Source organism: Heloderma suspectum, chromosome 3, assembly GCF_057233095.1.
Source record: "Heloderma suspectum isolate Gila_16-S chromosome 3, 16-S_ref, whole genome shotgun sequence".
NCBI lineage: Eukaryota > Metazoa > Chordata > Lepidosauria > Squamata > Helodermatidae > Heloderma > Heloderma suspectum.
Genome location: NC_139460.1, coordinates 274,438,774 through 274,455,943, shown reverse-complemented (window position 1 = coordinate 274,455,943; position 17,170 = coordinate 274,438,774). Strand labels below are relative to the sequence as shown.

The 17,170-nt window shown below is 40.8% G+C and overlaps 1 pseudogene; it reads left to right on the top strand.

Moving 5' to 3' along the window:
• Positions 1 to 1,414, top strand: part of LOC146351303 (opsin-3-like) — a 91,556-nt pseudogene extending 90,142 nt beyond the window's left edge.
• The last annotated feature ends 15,756 nt before the right edge of the window (positions 1,415 to 17,170 follow it).

The following is a 17,170-nucleotide window of genomic DNA, read 5'->3' as shown; positions in this document are numbered from 1 at the left end:
CATTGCAGATTGCAATCTTGTCCCCCCCCCATTTTGCATGAAAATCCATGCAAAATGAATTTTCATGCACATTTTCCTAAATGTACATCAATTGTGCACATTCCATTGATTAAAGCATATTTTAAAATACACGTTTTCTAGAAGTATGCATTTTTTCATGCACATTTTTCAAATGTGCGCATTTGTAGGACACTTTTTATTGTTGTTTTGCAAATTGCGTCGGAAACTTGGCGATATATGGGCTTTGACTCAGATTTTGTTCAAGTCCACATTTGGGTCTGGGGTGTGTAAATTGGCTAAACTCTGGCTAAAAATAAACTGAAATGTATTTCTTATGCATCCGTAATAAGAAGTGTTTCCTTGGTGTGTCCTCCTCAAGTGCTGATCCTCTCTGCTGTTAGGAATGACAGAACAGCAAGTAGTGAAAGATAGTATTCTTTGGCTCACTATTATGCCTCCAAATATACAAGTTATCTTTTAAGTGGAAGCTAATGTCACTGTTGTTCTTTCCTATTTTATTTGTGAAAGATATAAGGGCTCTTCATATGTTCAGTGAGCATGTGCAGGCCTGAACAGGATAGCACCCACCCTCTGCACCCCTGACTGCCATGTGTCCAACTGAAGATGTGCACAGAGTCCATGTGCATGCAGTCATATACTTCTAGGCTCTATGTGGACTCAACCAAATGCATGGAGGTTGGGAATGGAAAATGTTTCTGCGATCCTGGTATCCTTGCTCCACACATCCTTTGAATGCATTATTTGCATGTGAAGGTGGCTTAAATGGGCCCCTTTCCTTGAGTTTTAGCAATACAGAGTGGCCCAAAAGTAGGTATACTATACAGTTGTTTAGAATGTTGATGGGGCGGGGGGAATGTGTGAGTAGAAGATGTGTGGGTGCAGTCAGAATGACAGCTGGGAAGAGTGAGTGACGGAGAGTGACAGTTAAATCAGTTAAGTGTAGAGAGTGAGGGGAGTCAGTCCCTTAAGTAGGTATAGAGTTGTTTAATTGATGGAATACATATCGAGCACTTATGAGATTGAACAGTGTTAAACAAATGTAAATGTAATAAACAATGTAATAAAATGCAAATAAACTATACTATATACCTACTTTTGGGCCACTTTGTATATTACCTATGTGGTTCTTTCCTTTCAGGTGAGTGGAGTAACCAAAGGGATGGCCCAAACACGAGAGCAATGTGTCCTGATCATGGTTGTTGTGATGGTCATTTGCTTTCTGCTTTGCTGGCTGCCTTACGGGATTGTGGCCCTGATCATCACTTCTGGGAAACCTGGCCTAGTTATCCCCTCTGCTAGTATCATCCCATCCATCCTTGTGGAAAGCAGTACAGTCTATGATCCAGTCATCTACATCTCTTTGAACAAACGGGTAAATTAAAGCTTGCTGTGATGTAGGGGAGTGACAGCACTGTTGGCAATAGAGGTCATTTTTTAAACAACCACTAACAAAATACAAATGGTGGCTGTAAAAGGAGATGCACCTGCTTACGCCAGCTGAGGGTTTTGCCAGCTATATCAAACCATGGAAATCCAAGAATATATAATGACGTTCCAGGGCTTTAATAATAACTCACTTATCTTTTCAGCTGAGAATACTATGACTGTGTGACAAGTAAATAGAAGAATAAGCAGTCAAGGAAGTATAAGGGCTCCCCAGGGAAATGATACCAAGGATATGATTTTGAAATGCATGAGATACAAACATGTGAACTTGAGCAGTAACTTTCTAAGTAAAGAAACTGACAATTTTGGACTACTAAAAAGGAAGCAGCCCAGTTGGTTGGTTAGTTGGTTGGTTAGACTATTTGTCTTCTTCCAGTCAGTTATAATTGGCAGCAAAACATGTGAGAGTTACAGTTTTTTACAGCACTGGAATAAAACGGTGAGAGAATGACAAGGAGGGAATCTTGGAATCTTCCATTTTTCTTGAGTCTTTTTCAGACTGGGTTTAGCAAAAGCTCTGTCTAGTCCTGTTTGCTCTCATTTAATTCTTTCAACACAATATTTGGCACTGACACCCTCAGATGGTCCATTCTTATAGTTTGATCCCCATGGAAAGTGGCAACCTGAGTGCAACATCAACACATTTATCGTCCATGTATATTTGACATGACAGAAGCTTTGATCACAACATGCCACTCTGATTGCTGACTGCATGTATTCTTAGGAAGCCATTCCAACACTGAAATGGCCTTTTAGACTTTATGTTATGGAGTACCTATGGCAGAGCCTTCAGATAACAACTGCTTCACCATTTCATATTTCACCTCCTCAGATTTTTAAAAAGCCCTGAAAGAAGTGACTGCTAGTCATGATGGCTATATATTGCCTCCAATATCAGAAACGTTACCTCTCTGAATACCAGTTGATGGGGAACATGAGCAGGACGGTGGGCTTCTCCATGGCATCTAGTTGCCACTGCTGGAACAGAATGCTTGACTAGATACACCTTTACTCTGATCTATCATGGCTCATCTTATGTTCCTAAGTTGTATGAACAGGCCCTACGTTTGTGTGGGCTATTTTTTTTTTTTTTTTGCACAACACAGACAAAAAATGAGGTTTGGTTTGGAGCCACACATGGCTTTTCCAATTGATTGTATATGATACATACATCTGTTGTATTCACACTCCACATTTTTGGGTGTAGATCTAAAATATCTTAGGTGTACACACATCATGTGCGATGCCCCTAAGAGCAAATAAGACATGGAAAGAATACTGCTTCCTTGGTAAACAGAATAAGATAAAATAGGGCATAAAAATGATGACATGGTTGATCTTTGGAATACAAATGTATTATTATTATTAATATCCCGCCTTTTCCCAATACTGGGACACAAGACGGCTTTACAACATTAAAACTAAAGCCTGTCATTACTATTTATGGAAGATTAATAATCTGACTTACCTGTACATTCAAGAAAATCTACACAATAGTTTAAAATAATCAATATAACATTTTAAAAATAAAATAATGTGTAATACTGCCTAATAAATGAAAATTACCTCCAGTAGCAGGATTAGCTGATCATAAAATTATCCTGGAATACCTATTTAAACAAAAATGCCATATCCCATTTCCTAAAAGTCAACAGGGGTGGTCTTCATTTGTGGACTTCACTGGAGAGTATATTCAGCATCATTTGGCCACTGGTCAGAAAGTTTTTCTTTGCCCTGCCATTGCTCTAACTTCCCACATAAAATAGTTTCTGAGCAGTGCCTTCCTAGATGACCTCAAACCAGGGCTCTCTCTCCCTCTCCTTCTCTCCCTCTCTGGGAAGTATGACTTTACTTATTCTTATTCATTATTCTCCATTAATATATTTTCATTTAGCTAAACTGATCTCAAATAACCCACAGAAAAACTTTATGTCAGAAGACCTTACAACTGCTATTGCTTTGATATATTTCATAGGCAGGGCTGTTCCAAAATGTTGTGTTTCCTGAGACAAAGGGCATGATGGTGTCTGACCCATTCCATGTGCAAAAAAGCCAGCTGGACTGGTAGTTGAATCTTTCTTCAGTGCCAGCAATGGGATAACATCTTCCACCACACCTGAAGGCAGTGGACTTGCTTGCGGGGAGGGGGGGTAAGGGCAGGCTGTGTGTCCCATGGTTCTCTTTTCCAGCAGCTTTCTGATACCTCCCAGCTTCTGCTACTTGAAGAATCCACCTCACTTTGCCTAATGCTAGGGCCAGCCCTGTCTACTTTTCAGAACTGTTAAGTATTCACAATGCAGTTAATGGAAGGGTTCTCAGTCAGCATCTCTGAATAGTTGAATAACACCAACAAAGAAACTCTTTAAAAACTGAAGATCAAAAATTAATAATTGAAATATTTCCAGTTTTAACTAAAACTGTTGTGGACTTATTGAACCATGCAATTATCTGACTGAAACCATACTGAAGTATTTTAAAATTCAGTACCTCAGAAGCCTTCAGTGACAGCATATGACATCTCAGTTCCATCTGGCAGAGGTTGCCAAACTCAAGCGCACACACCCATAAATACCCAGAGTATGTCAGGTTTAGAAGCAACAGTAAGAACCAGACATGGAACAACCAATTGGTTCAAAATTGGGAAAGGAGTATGACAAGGCTGCATATTGTCGCCCTGCTTATTTAACTTATATGCAGAGTACATCATGAGAAGTGCTGGGTTGGATGAATCACAGGTCGGAATTAAGATTGCCGGGAGAATTATCAACAACCTCAGATACGCAGACGATACCACCCTAATGGCAGAAAGCGAAGAGGATCTAAAGAGCCTCTTGTTGGGGGTGAAAGTGGAGAGTGCAAAAGCTGGTTTGAAACTCAACATTAAAAAAACTAAGATCATGGCATCTGGCCCCATCACTTCCTGGCATATGGAAGGGGAAGAAATGGAAGCAGTGACAGATTTTATTTTCTTGGGCTCCAAGATCACCACAGACGGTGACTGTAGCCATGAAATTAAAAGACGCTTGCTCCTTGGGAGGAAAGCTATGGCCAACCTAGACAGCATAGTAAGAAGTAGAGACATCACCTTGCCGACAAAGGTCCGTCTAATCAAAGCTATGGTTTTCCCAGGAGTAATGTATGGCTGTGAGAGCTGGACTATAAGGAAGGCTGAGCGCCGAAGAATTGATGCTTTCGAACTGTGGTGCTGGAAAAGACTCTTACGAGTCCCCTCAACTGCAAGGAGGTCAAATCAGTCAGTCCTAAAGGAGATCAACCCTGACTGCTCATTGGAAGGACAGTTACTGAAGCTGAAGCTCTAATATTTTGGCCACCTAATGTGAAGAGAAAACTCCCTGGAAAAGACCCTGATGCTGGGAAAGATTGAAAGCAAAAGGAGAAGGGGACGGCAGAGGATGAGATGGCTAGATAGCATCACCGATGCAATGAATATGAACTTGAGCACACTCCGGGAGAGAGAGGAGGACAGGAAGGCCTGGTGTGCTATGGTCCATGGGGTCACAAAGAGTCGGACACGACTGAACGACTGAACAACAACAATGTCAGGTTTGGAGCAAAATTCACCACTAATCTGAACCTTACTCTTAACAGGAACATTTTAGGGGTGATATCTAGCAAGTTTCAAAATCATCCCTGCCCAAAGTTGCACAATCTAGAGATAAAGGTCCTGACAAAGAGCTGGCCTCTGCATGGCTAAAGAGATTTTGCTGAAGCTCTTTCATGTGGCTTAGATCTAAAGATTATAAATACAGTAGACCTGTCACATCATTTCCTAGGCTTATGGGACAAGAAAGCTTTATGGCATCTTTGACAGAAACCATGCACTAGGTTGTTGAATTTGGGAGACAATCCAATGTATTTGTCTTTCAACTCTGTGTGCCACATTGACTTCTACTTCCTTTTTCTTGTTTTTGTTTCTTTTTAGTGCTACTATTAATAGCTGCCAAATATCAAAGACTACATACATTTTCCCGACTAACCTTGCTTCCATTCCATTGCATTGCTTCCCCCCAAATATTGCATAGCCCAGACATCATAATTTAACACTTGCAGCCCTCCTGTGTTTTCCCATTGCTTCTTCCATCTTTTCTCTTACAGCAGATAATCTGTTAAGAAAGATAAAATGAGATTGCTGCACAGTGCTTTCTCATTGGTAGCTCTAGGAGCTCTCCATCTCGAAGCACCCTGAATGTTAGCCAATCAGCCAAAGTAAATTATCACACCCACTGCTAAATAGTAGGGGGTAGGTGAAAAAAGGTGGTTCCTAGTGCCAATTGTAGAAGCCACCCAAAAAATCTTATCCAGGTCCAAATGGGAAAACAGGTAATCCCATACTGCCAACTGGGCTGGGTTGCCATGATGAAAAAGACCAAGATGTAGGTGCAGCTTGCTTAAGAAGGAGCAGGGCAGGTCACCCCTACCCCAGTGGTCAGCTGTGTGACAACATTGCCCACATGTCTTCATTCCAAGAAAGGTTATGGGCAAAAGCAAACCCTCCTAATCATTGGAGGAACAACCTGAAACAATATTTTTCCTTTTCTTTCCTCATTAATTCTGTTTGATAAATTGAATGTAGGCAACTTCTGAAGTAAAATATCTGTGGAGTTAATCACATGGAGCTTTTATCCTGCTGTTGAGATGGCTCTCTCTCAGAAGTTGGCGGGCTCTTTAGATGATGCCATTACCCTCTAGGGTGTCTCCCACCATTTCCTCCAGCCTATCTCATGTTTTCCCCAGCCCCCCCAAATGCGGTATTTTTTCCAACCCATGGAACAGTAATGCCATGACCTCCCTGTGAAATTCTCTAATAGCAGAAGAAACCCCTGTGTCTGCCTGCTGTGGGCATTTGTTTTCAGTTTTGGGGGGCATGGTCAGGATGAGATTTGACAGGAGCAAGGGCAAGAATTGCCTGCCGATTGTGTCTCCTGCATCTGCATTTCTCAAATGGAGGGAGAAGAGGTAAAATGCCTCCCTGAAATAAAGGGAGACACATCTGATCCCCCACCCCACCAAGCTCAGAAGCAATGTCCTCTGTTGTTTCAGAGCGCCCTATTATGTTCAGTGGGGCTTTCTCCCAAGTAAGTGTGCCAAGGGGTGCAGACTCACAGGGTGATCTTATGTCTACTCAGAAGTAAGTCACATTGAGTTCAATGAGGCTTACTCCCACATAAGTGTGCTAAGGGTTGCAGACTTACAACACAATCTCACATTTTATGCCTACTCAGAAGTAAGTCAGAGGTTTCCTGGGGACTGCAAGAAAACAATACAGCCGAAGTTAAGCTACGAAAACAAGACTCCCCCCCTCCTTTGCACACATGCCTCAGTTCAAACCACATGGCTGCCATGTAAAGAAGCCCTTCCTAACCCCACAAAGAAACCAAAAGCAGGAAGCTTCGGAAAGGATGTGGGGTTTTGTGGGGGTTTTGCTTAATGTAGAAACACCCTGTGACTCAAAATCCAAATTCTGTATTGATTCTGTGCAAAGATGTTTTATAATATAAGCTCAAAATCTATTATTATCTATTATCATCTATTATTAACTAATATTATCTGTCATTATCCATTATTCAGATATGTTTGGACTATGTATTCTTGATTAGAGGGATGGTAATTATTAAGATAGTTCCAGTGATATTCTTCACCTACCAGGTAAATGGCATGGAATATGTCAGCAGGAATGGTGTGGAAGACATGGCAATATCAAAGGAGGTCCACTCCATTCTCTGGTCAGGTAGTACAAGTCGAGTGGAAGGACAGCTTCTTTCAGCTGCAGAGAGATACTTTCACTGCCATATAAAGCCATCTTTGAAACTGAAAAAGAGAGAAGGTGTTAGGGATTCATCGGAGAAATAGTTCACATCCAAAAATAGAAAAAAATATACATTTTACAATCAACCTCACAGCTTGGTTCTTTGAATCACCTTATCCAGAGTATAGCACAGCCCTTCTGTATGTATAGATTGTGCTTTTGATCATGCCACCATCCATGAAAACATAATCAACACGTTAGGCCATCAAATGTAGTAACAACAGCTAGTGCACAAGCAGTCATGTAATAGCAGCAATTGCGAGCTCTTCAATCTATTAGCAATTCTTAGAGCAAGCATTGCAAAACAGCATTTTCTTTCCAGATGTTCAAGTGGATCCAGGAGCAAATAAATATTCCACAAGTTATTTTTAACTGAACCTTCTGATTAATAAACACTTAGTATAACACTTACCCCACAAATGCATATTATGCACCATATACATGTCGCCACTGACTATTTTAATATTTGCTGATGCTGGTGATTTACTAATATTTGCTGATGCTGCAAGGACTATTTCCAAAGACACTGCGAGTAGAGCTACACTATTTAAGAGCTTTAGACTAAAGAGTAGATTCTGTGTTGATTTAATGGGAATTGTAGGCCTTTTTCTGTCTAAACCTGCATAGGATTGTGCCCTAAGACACTTGTCTTAGGGAAGCACTAATGGTATTTTGCAGGAAAATAGCTTTTCTCCCGATACATTTATTTATGACCCAAGTTATTGTATCATTTATTGACTGTAAAATAAGAATAATAGCAGATTTCTGTCATCCTACTATATCCATTTATGAATGAAATTGTTTATTGGCTTTTAATGTTATTGTGAACAGCCATCGGTGTCCTTGCTAGGGCCAAAATGCTGTCTAGAAATAAGTAATCAGCTGTTCCGTGGTACACAGAAGAAACTAAACCCAGCTTCCTGGCCCAAATTGCTGACCAGTGCAATTGCAGCTATGTCAACTGGATTGGCAGTTGAATGATTCAACTTGAATCTGGCAATGGGACAGCATCCTCCAGCATACTGAAGGACAGCACGACCAACCCACCCCTGAGCATCCACCACCTGAGGAGGCTGCCTCACTCTGCCTAATTGTAGGGCTGGCCCATCACTATGATGCCAACAGTTCTTTCCTGCTGCCTACTTAAGAGCCAGAGGCATCCTTCCCAGGGATGCTTGGACCTTGCTACATCACTACGACCATCACTAGATGGTTACATAAACCTTTATAATGGCTTTTGGGAGGTTTATGTCCTGCCAGTTCAGGAAGTGGGACCTATTCAGACTTAACATTCCTTAAGAAAAATGTTTGGGAACCAAGATAAGAGAGAAATTATATGGTTTCCTGTTGTATGACTGAATGGGTTCTCATACAGATGCTGTATATTCTATGATGCATTTCCCTATGGAAACTATTTTTGGTAGGATGATGTTTAGAGCTGATCTGGGGCCTAAATGTTCACAGTGTGGCAGCTAGATGTGAGGTGTGCACACTTAGTGCACCCTGTGGACATGTATGCCTTAATTTCACACCAGTGTATCAAAATGTAACAAGTACCAATAGGTTTCTCAGACAAAAGAAAGAAATATCAGTGCCCCACATTAACAGCAATTCTAACAAATAAAGTAGCAGGGAAAGTGAGATATTTTAGTGTTTCCAGGTTCTCTCTGTAGTTCTGGGCACTCTCTGCCAAAATTTCAACACCATCAGCAAAGGTGTCAGGAGCTCTCCTTGGTTGTTGATGCTGTTAGCTGATGACAAGCGCAGAAAAGACTTTGAGAGGAAAGGAATTAAAGTCCTAATTAACATCACCATTATCTAAATGGGAGACCAAGAAAATAATTAATATATATCATGGATAAAATGTGCTACAGATACCATCACCTTAAAGGCAAGTTTTGTAACAAAAAATGTTAGCAAATGAAATTTGTATTTTAAATATTTATTTATTGATTGATAATATGTATTTACGTCTTGTTCCTTACACAGGTCTCCCAGTGATTTCCCATACAAATGATTTAACAGCTCCATAGTTAGGGATGTCGGAGAATTTCTCCATGAATCTCTGGGAGGCCGAATGCCAACGCATTCGGCCCCCCGAAATTGGTGGAGAAACGGTCCCCCCCCGCCCCCCCCCCGGGATGGGACTTACCTTCGGCGAATGTCCCTGGCAGCAGTGGCTCCCTGCGGCGGTTCGGCACCAGTTCAGCGGTGGCCGGTCTTCCGACCGGCTGCCGCCGCCGCCATTTCCAAATAAAACAACAACAACAACAACAAACGTGATAGGCTACGTAAATCTTTACGTAGCCTATCATGGCTGACTTTGAAAAAAAAAAAGCGCATATGCAAATGGCGGCGCCCATGGGCGCCGCCATTTGCGTTCCTTATTTTGGCACGGGTAGTCTACGTAAATATTTACATAGACTACACGTGCCAAAATAAGGAACGCAAATGGCGGCGCCCATGGGCGCCGCCATTTGCATATGCGCTTTTTTTTTTTCAAAGTCAGCTGTGATAGGCTACGTAAATCTTTACGTAGCCTATCATGGCTGACTGCAGGCCAGGGACGCAAACGGCGGTGGCTATGGCTGCCGCCATTTGCGTCCCGGCAGGAGAAGAACTTTCGCTGCCAGAGAGGTGGGGCACTCCCCCCCAGCCAGAATTTTGGCGGGGAGGGACGGGGCGCCTCCCCCTGGCCAGAATTTCGGCGGGGAGGGACGGGGTGCCTCCCCCCCACCCAGAATTTTGGGGGGAGGGACGAGGCGCCTCCCCCCACCACAAAGCAAGCTTCAGGATCAGGTAAATGACTTTCGTCCATCCCTATCCATAGTAGGGATGGCAGAGAATTCCACCACGGATTTAAGTGAGGCTGAATGTACTGGCATTCGGCCCCCTGAAATCTGTGGCAGAACAGCCTGCCCCCCCTGCCCCCCCACGGATCACCCCCGGGACAAGACTTACCTGGGGTGGATGTTCCGGACAGTGGCGGCTTCGGCGGCAGCGGCTGGTCTTCTGACTGGCTGCCGCCGCCGCCATTTGCAGTCTCTTTTTTTTTTTTAACATACATGTAATAGGCTACGTAAAGACTTATGTAGCCTATCACATCTGGGTTAAAAAAAAACAAACGTGTACGCAAATGGTGGCGGCTACAGCGGCCGCCATTTGCGTTCCTTATTTTTGCCCGTCTTAGTCTACGTAAATATTTACATAGACTATTACGGCAAAAATAAAGGGGAACGCAAATAGCATAGTGGGCGCTATTTGTGTTCCTTTTTGATTTGCTGTTTTAGCCTACATAAATATTTATGTAGGCTAAATATAAATATAAATATTTACATGCCATCTGTCCCATTCACAAAATGATACAGTATATATCATTTATATATATCATTACAAAATGATACCAAAAAAATGATACATTATGCTAAATATATCTATTGAACTTTGCCCTTCAGTCTTGTGCTATAGTTCCATTATGACTCTCTACTGTTATACCAGGTCAGTCAGCTGTATCCAAAACTCTGTAAATGAATGGGAAGAATATCACTGTTGGCAATATATCTAAATAATACTTTTATATATAAAAATAGTACTGTAGTCGTAAATAATGGCTCTTCCACCTCTAGGAATTTTTGTAATTTTTGGAGTGTTTTTAAAAAATTGTTCTTAGATGGCACCGCAGTAAATAGTTAATTACAGAATAATTTGTATTTATTGAGTGGGAGAATTTGAATAGGGGAATTTCCTCTTCACTAGACTTCACATTCCGGTCTGAAAGACAGTCTCTTCATGTTAACTAGTATCTGACCTGATTTGCAGTGAGAACAAATCTGTTTTGCTTATCAGTCAAATAAAGATACTGAGTCAGCTGGCACGACTGCAGGGTGGTTAACAAACTATTGTGGCTTGATAACCACTGAGTGTGCCAGTTGTATGCTGGCCAGATTTGCATAATTGCCCCCGTTGGTGGGCTTCTTGTGTCATGCAAACCTGTGAGGGTGGCTTGTTGGCATGGGTAACAAACCACCCAGAACCCAACAAGTCACCCTCGCTGGGTTCAGATGACATGAGAAGCCCACCAATGAGAGTAATTATGCAAATCCAGCTGGCATGCGACTGGCACATGCAGGGTGGCTAACCCTGCAATCATGCGAACCATCTGGCTAGCAAGCTGACAGTTTCACAGGAGCTAAAGCAACTCCTGAAATGATTTGCAAATGATGTTAGCTATTAGATATGGCATGATATTCAAACTAAATATCAATTGTAAATTTTCTTTAAAGCACTGGGCATGCTCCAGCAAAGGTTAAGCATTTTATAGGCTGTAATCTTATACACACTTACGTGGGAGTAAGCCCCACTGAACTCAGTGGGATTTATCTCTGAGTTGACACATATAGGATTTTGCTGTAAGTCTCCTGGTTTTCTAGAATTGCTGCCTCCCCCCCGCCCCCCGCCCCTAGGCTGTATCCAATTAGTCCTACTTAGTGTAGACCCATGGACATTAATGGAACTTAAGTCAGACTGACATTGTATATAACCCCTGGTTCTTGTGTCTTTAAAAGCAGCTTGGGATGGAAAGCGTTTGAGTTTTGGCAAAATAAGGCACATGCTTCTACAGATATAACATATTTATTTGCTATAATATTAATACATTTATATATTATCAAAATCTATCTGGATTGTAATATTCTTTTTCTTTTCTATTTTTAGTCTTTAAAATTATTTTTAAAATAAAGCAGCTTCACCTGCAGGCAGTAGCAGGTGATGATATTAAATATTTCATCTGTTGATTTCTGGTATTAATAGCAAAGGACTCTGAAAAGTTCTGGTCTATTGTTAACCCTATTAATTTCAGTGGGAGTGATTCAAGCATGCATTTACATTTCCTGTTGAAATTAGGGAGGCTTCAAAGTCCTTTAACTTTGGCTGGATTGTGCTCATAGTTAAGCGAGCAACGTAATTTCTCTAAGATGCATTTAAACTGTAACCTCGACTTACTTCCTCCTCTCTTGCCAAGACAACAAATCTGTTCTGTTCAATTCTGCTCTGTTTCTCATATTTCCAGCATTAAGCTCTGTCCCATTTCTATATCAGTTCACAATTTCTCCCCTAAAATGTCTGGATGAAAATTTCTACATCTTTTTGTGCTCATTTCTCCAAATATACACATTTTTGTATGCACCTTTCCAATTATTCACATTTCCCAAGTGATTATCTCTATCTAATGCATTTTGTTTGCTCTTTCCCGTAATATGTACATTTTCCTATTGTTCAGATTTTTTGTGCAGAACTTTTGATTTGAAAATTGCATCACAAAATTCAGATAAGTGTGAATATCACTGTATAACTGCATTCCAGAAGGTGTGCAGTCTGGGAAGTACAATATTTCTTATCCACCCCTACAAGAGAGATGCTAAGAGCTGGGCAACATTGGTTGTTGAATATTATAACACATTTGTGTTGGACATTTTATTTCATTTATGGTATTTCTTTATCACCTTTCTGAAGCCAACCAAGGCGGTTTACAAAAATCTGAAGTTGAAAGGATAATCAAATGAAAACATAGCAAAACACTAAAAGTAACCTTAAAAGCATAATAACAATTTAAAAAGCTAGGTTAATATCTTGACCCCCTTCCTGAATGCAGAGAGAGCATCCACGATCAAGAGACCTTTTAGTGATATAGTCAACCATTGGGTTGTCTGTCTGGTGCAATGCAAAGATGGTCCATTCACTCAGTTTTGATTATGAAAGGAAGAGTGGGCACCATGTATGTCTGAGTTGGAGGGGGTGATAATTGATTCTTTTTAAGTGAAATTTGTAATCGTCTGCCACAATGTGATAGCATTTATATTCTTTTGGAAAGGGCAATCCAGTGACTGTCATAGTATCTTCAAGGAGCTTTCTAAAATATTATCTCAGTTTAAACAAAGCTCTCCCCTATGGTCTTTGTCATAGTTTTCTTCCCATCGAAATTTCAGATAATCATACACAGCAGACACCAATCTCAGGACTATTTTGTCTCAGGAAAAATGGAATTTGATTGCCCTGTATGTCATTTTCAGTCTTCAATTCCTCCCAGCCCATTAAATGGAAAATGTGAGTTGAGGCGAGTTGAAGACTAAAAATGCTGTGCAGATTCAAGGTAACATTCCCACATCTGAAGACTGCCTGCTTTGGGAGAGGCCAACAGCATCACAGAGCACTCAAGGAGGAAGTATAAAGTAAGTAAACGACTGTTCAGCAGTGAATTTCTCCAGAACATAGTTTTAACTGTTTGCAAATGTTTTATTGAAAACATGAAGAGTCATGTCTACCTTCAATTAAAAGAACAAACCTGTTATCTCCATTTCCATGAATTTGGAAGTCAGTGTTTCCTTTCTTTTCTGCTGATTGTGTGGTGGATGTTTACATGGATTGAATTGCTCGAGAAATCAGTTATCACTGATCAACCAAGTAAAAAGTTGAATACAACCAAGAGACTTGTAGCACTTTAAAAGAATAACAGATTTATCATAACATAGGCTTTCATGGACTTGAGTCTACTACATCACATACAAGCTTATGCCAAATTAAATTTTAAGGTGCTACAAGACTTGATTGTTATTGATGCAACCAACATCATTTTAGTAGTCGAATAAGTGGGACTTACTTCCATATAAACATGTGAGGGATCAGAAAGCAACAGACTAACACTGGCTTTCTGGCAGTAGGGTTCCAAATGAGTCCTATTCCATTTAATTCACATTCTTCAACCACTTCTTTCAGGCATTAATATTAATTTAATAAAACTATTAATTACTTGTGATTAAACATTTGTATCAATCTAACTTTGTGTGAATACTAAAGAAAAATAATCCAGTACAAAGTATTTGAATATTGGTCACTGCTGTGAACTAGCCACATACCTTCTGTCCAGGTCCTTGGATTTTTCTCTGTTTGGATTTATTTTAATCGTGGACACATTCACTTCTTCACAGTAAGAATAACTGATTTCACATCTTTCCTCCAATTTGTGACATATTATACTAAGTGACCACTGTCACATGCCACATCTCAATATTCCTTGCTAAATCCTTTGCCAGTAGCCTGCCTGAGTGCCATCTGCTACTCGTAGAGACAATCTTTGAGTATTTAAAATCACATCCAGAAAGTCGTAGATTTCTCCCATGACCAAAAATATCCATGCTGAATCTCTCAGCAGAGCACATATGTGGTTCTATTTCAGCAAGTGATTGATTCGTAAAACAGAAATACTTGTAGCGTAATTGAAAGTCAACATGCTGAAACAGTAATGTTTATCTACCAAAGAAAGAGGAAGACATGGCAATGCACACTCCAAATGTTAAGCATTTATTCAGCCTACAATTTTTGTTTTACAGGTGCAGATAAGAGGCCTATGGATCAAAAAGCTCTTTGTGTAATACCTTGCTGCTACCAGCTGAAAAAGCTAAATTCTATCCCCTCCCAACCCCCAAAACTTCCCTTCCCGTGAAGGCAACTTCAGTTTCTTGACTTCTGTCTCCAAGTTTCACTTGACAAGTTTCATTTAGATAAAGAGCATGTTTTGAACTGTAAGTTATTCTTTGAGAGTGGGGAGGAGTCAGGATGAATAGATACCAGCCAGATGGGCGATTAATACATTTAATAAAATAAATAAATAAATAAATACATTTTTTTAACATGAATAACTGAAAATGTGGACTGAATGTTTCTCCTCACATACCGTAAATATATTTTGGCTCATGTTATTGAGATGGAGATTGAAATCTAAAGTGGGACAAGGTGTGTTTTTTTTTAATAAAAGAAATAAAATCATTAGGACTATAGTGCCTTTAAGGGTATTTGTATTATTTTACATCATCGAGGATGTGTGTGTGTGCGCACACATGTGTACATACAAGATGATGCAGTCAATGTGAATTCAAAGGTTATTTTCCCAGAGCTAGAGATCTTAAAATACAGGAAGTCCCAAACCAGGACATGAGGGCAAGAACCCTCTCCTACTGTTGTTCTCCAGCAACTGGTATTCAGAGGTATATTGCCTGTGATCCTGGAGGTAGAGAAGAATCAAGCCAGAAGTCTGGGTTTGTACATCTCTTGCAGCAGGAGTGATCAGGCCACATGCAGAAGCATGCTGCTCATACATGATATCATGATGTGGTGAGCCAGTGTGGTGTAGTGGCTAAAGTGTTGGACTGGGAATTGGGAGATCAGAGTTCTAGTCCCTACTTGGCATGAGAGTTCACTGGGTGACTTTGGGCCAGTCAAAGACTCTCAGCCCAACCTCCCTGACAGGGTTGTTGTTGTGAGGATAAAATGGAAAGGAGGATTATATATGCTACCTTGGATTCCTTAAGGAGGAAAAAAGGCAGGATATAAACATAATAATAAATAAAATAAAATAAAATAAATTATGTGTGCACCAGGTCATTATCTCATCATGCCTCAGAAAGAATGTAAAGTCAGCTCTAATACCTCTGTATATAAGTTACTCCTGGATATGTGCAAAGAAATCATGGCTGCTGTGAAATTCTGTGAAAACTATTTTATAGCATTTATAACTTAGAGCCAATTTTCACAAATTACTTTGGGGCTTATGTATATCCATTGTGACTTTTCCTTTGGCAGCTCAGATGTCGAACACTCAAAGGTTAGCTTTGCTACCTCCGCTTTCAGCTCAGTGAGATAGACAAAAGCCACTGTGGATGGAAAATAACTCCCCACAGGGGTTGTGTGCACTAACCTTAACCTTCAGAATAATCTTTGGTCATTTACTTTCTGTTTCCCAACTTGCTTTACTGCTAGTAAGTTGCTTTCTAGGTAAATATTGCATCCATGCTATCTAGAGAAAGAGCTACCCTGTCTTTTGAAAGCAGCGCAATGACTCACGGAGATGGAGGTGAGTTTTTATTATTTTTTAATGAGTTGTAATAATGGAAGGGTTGACACCAAACAGTGTATTCCTTTTTATCAATAGCCACCTCTTTGAAATGTGCCTGAAATTTCTTCCACATCATCTTCAGTCACACAGAAGTGATGGATGAAGTTGTCACTACTTCTTATATCCACCTACCCATTACAGTCAAAAAAAGAGTAAACAAAATCAGAATCTACTCAACAGTATCTGCCCAAGATATGTAATCAATGCTACTTTCCAGCCACAGACAAGAAAACCCTTGTTGGGTTTTATTTGATGGGCCTCTTTGAATGGTGAAGGCATTGTGGAAGACTGTTGTGGAAGACCAAGCCTGTGCCCCCCGCCCCATACACATAAAGTGCCAGTGTAGTGTAGTGGTTAGGGTGTTGAATTGGGACTCAGGACACCCAGATTCAAGTCCCCACTCAGCCATGAAGCTCACTGGGTGACTTTGGGCCAGTCACTGACGGCCTAACTTACCTCACAGGGTTGTTGTGAAGATAAAATGGAGAGGAGGGGGAGGAGGATCATGTCCCACCTTGGCTTCCTTGCAAGAGGAAAATGGGTGGGATATAAATGTAATGCTGCTGCTGCTGATGCAGTGTCTCTACCAGCAAGGAATGCTGAAGCTAACCTGGCCTGGGTCTGTCCAGTGCATGGATGGAGACTTCCTGTGAACCCTATGTATTCTGCCTTGAGAGCAATAGAAGAATGGCAGAATATAAATGCCATCAAAACTGAAGTGGCTGTGGTGCAGCTTTCCTTGGAGTGATGCTTGATTCAAAGCTGTCACTGGAGGGCCAGATGGCTTGGTGGCTTGGTGTGCTTATGGCCAGCTATAGCTGGGTCATCACCTATGGCCATTCATGGACTGGGATAACCTGGAGAGAGTAATCCATGCTTTGATAACTTCTTGACTGGACTATTGCAATGTTCTCTATGTGGGGCTTCCC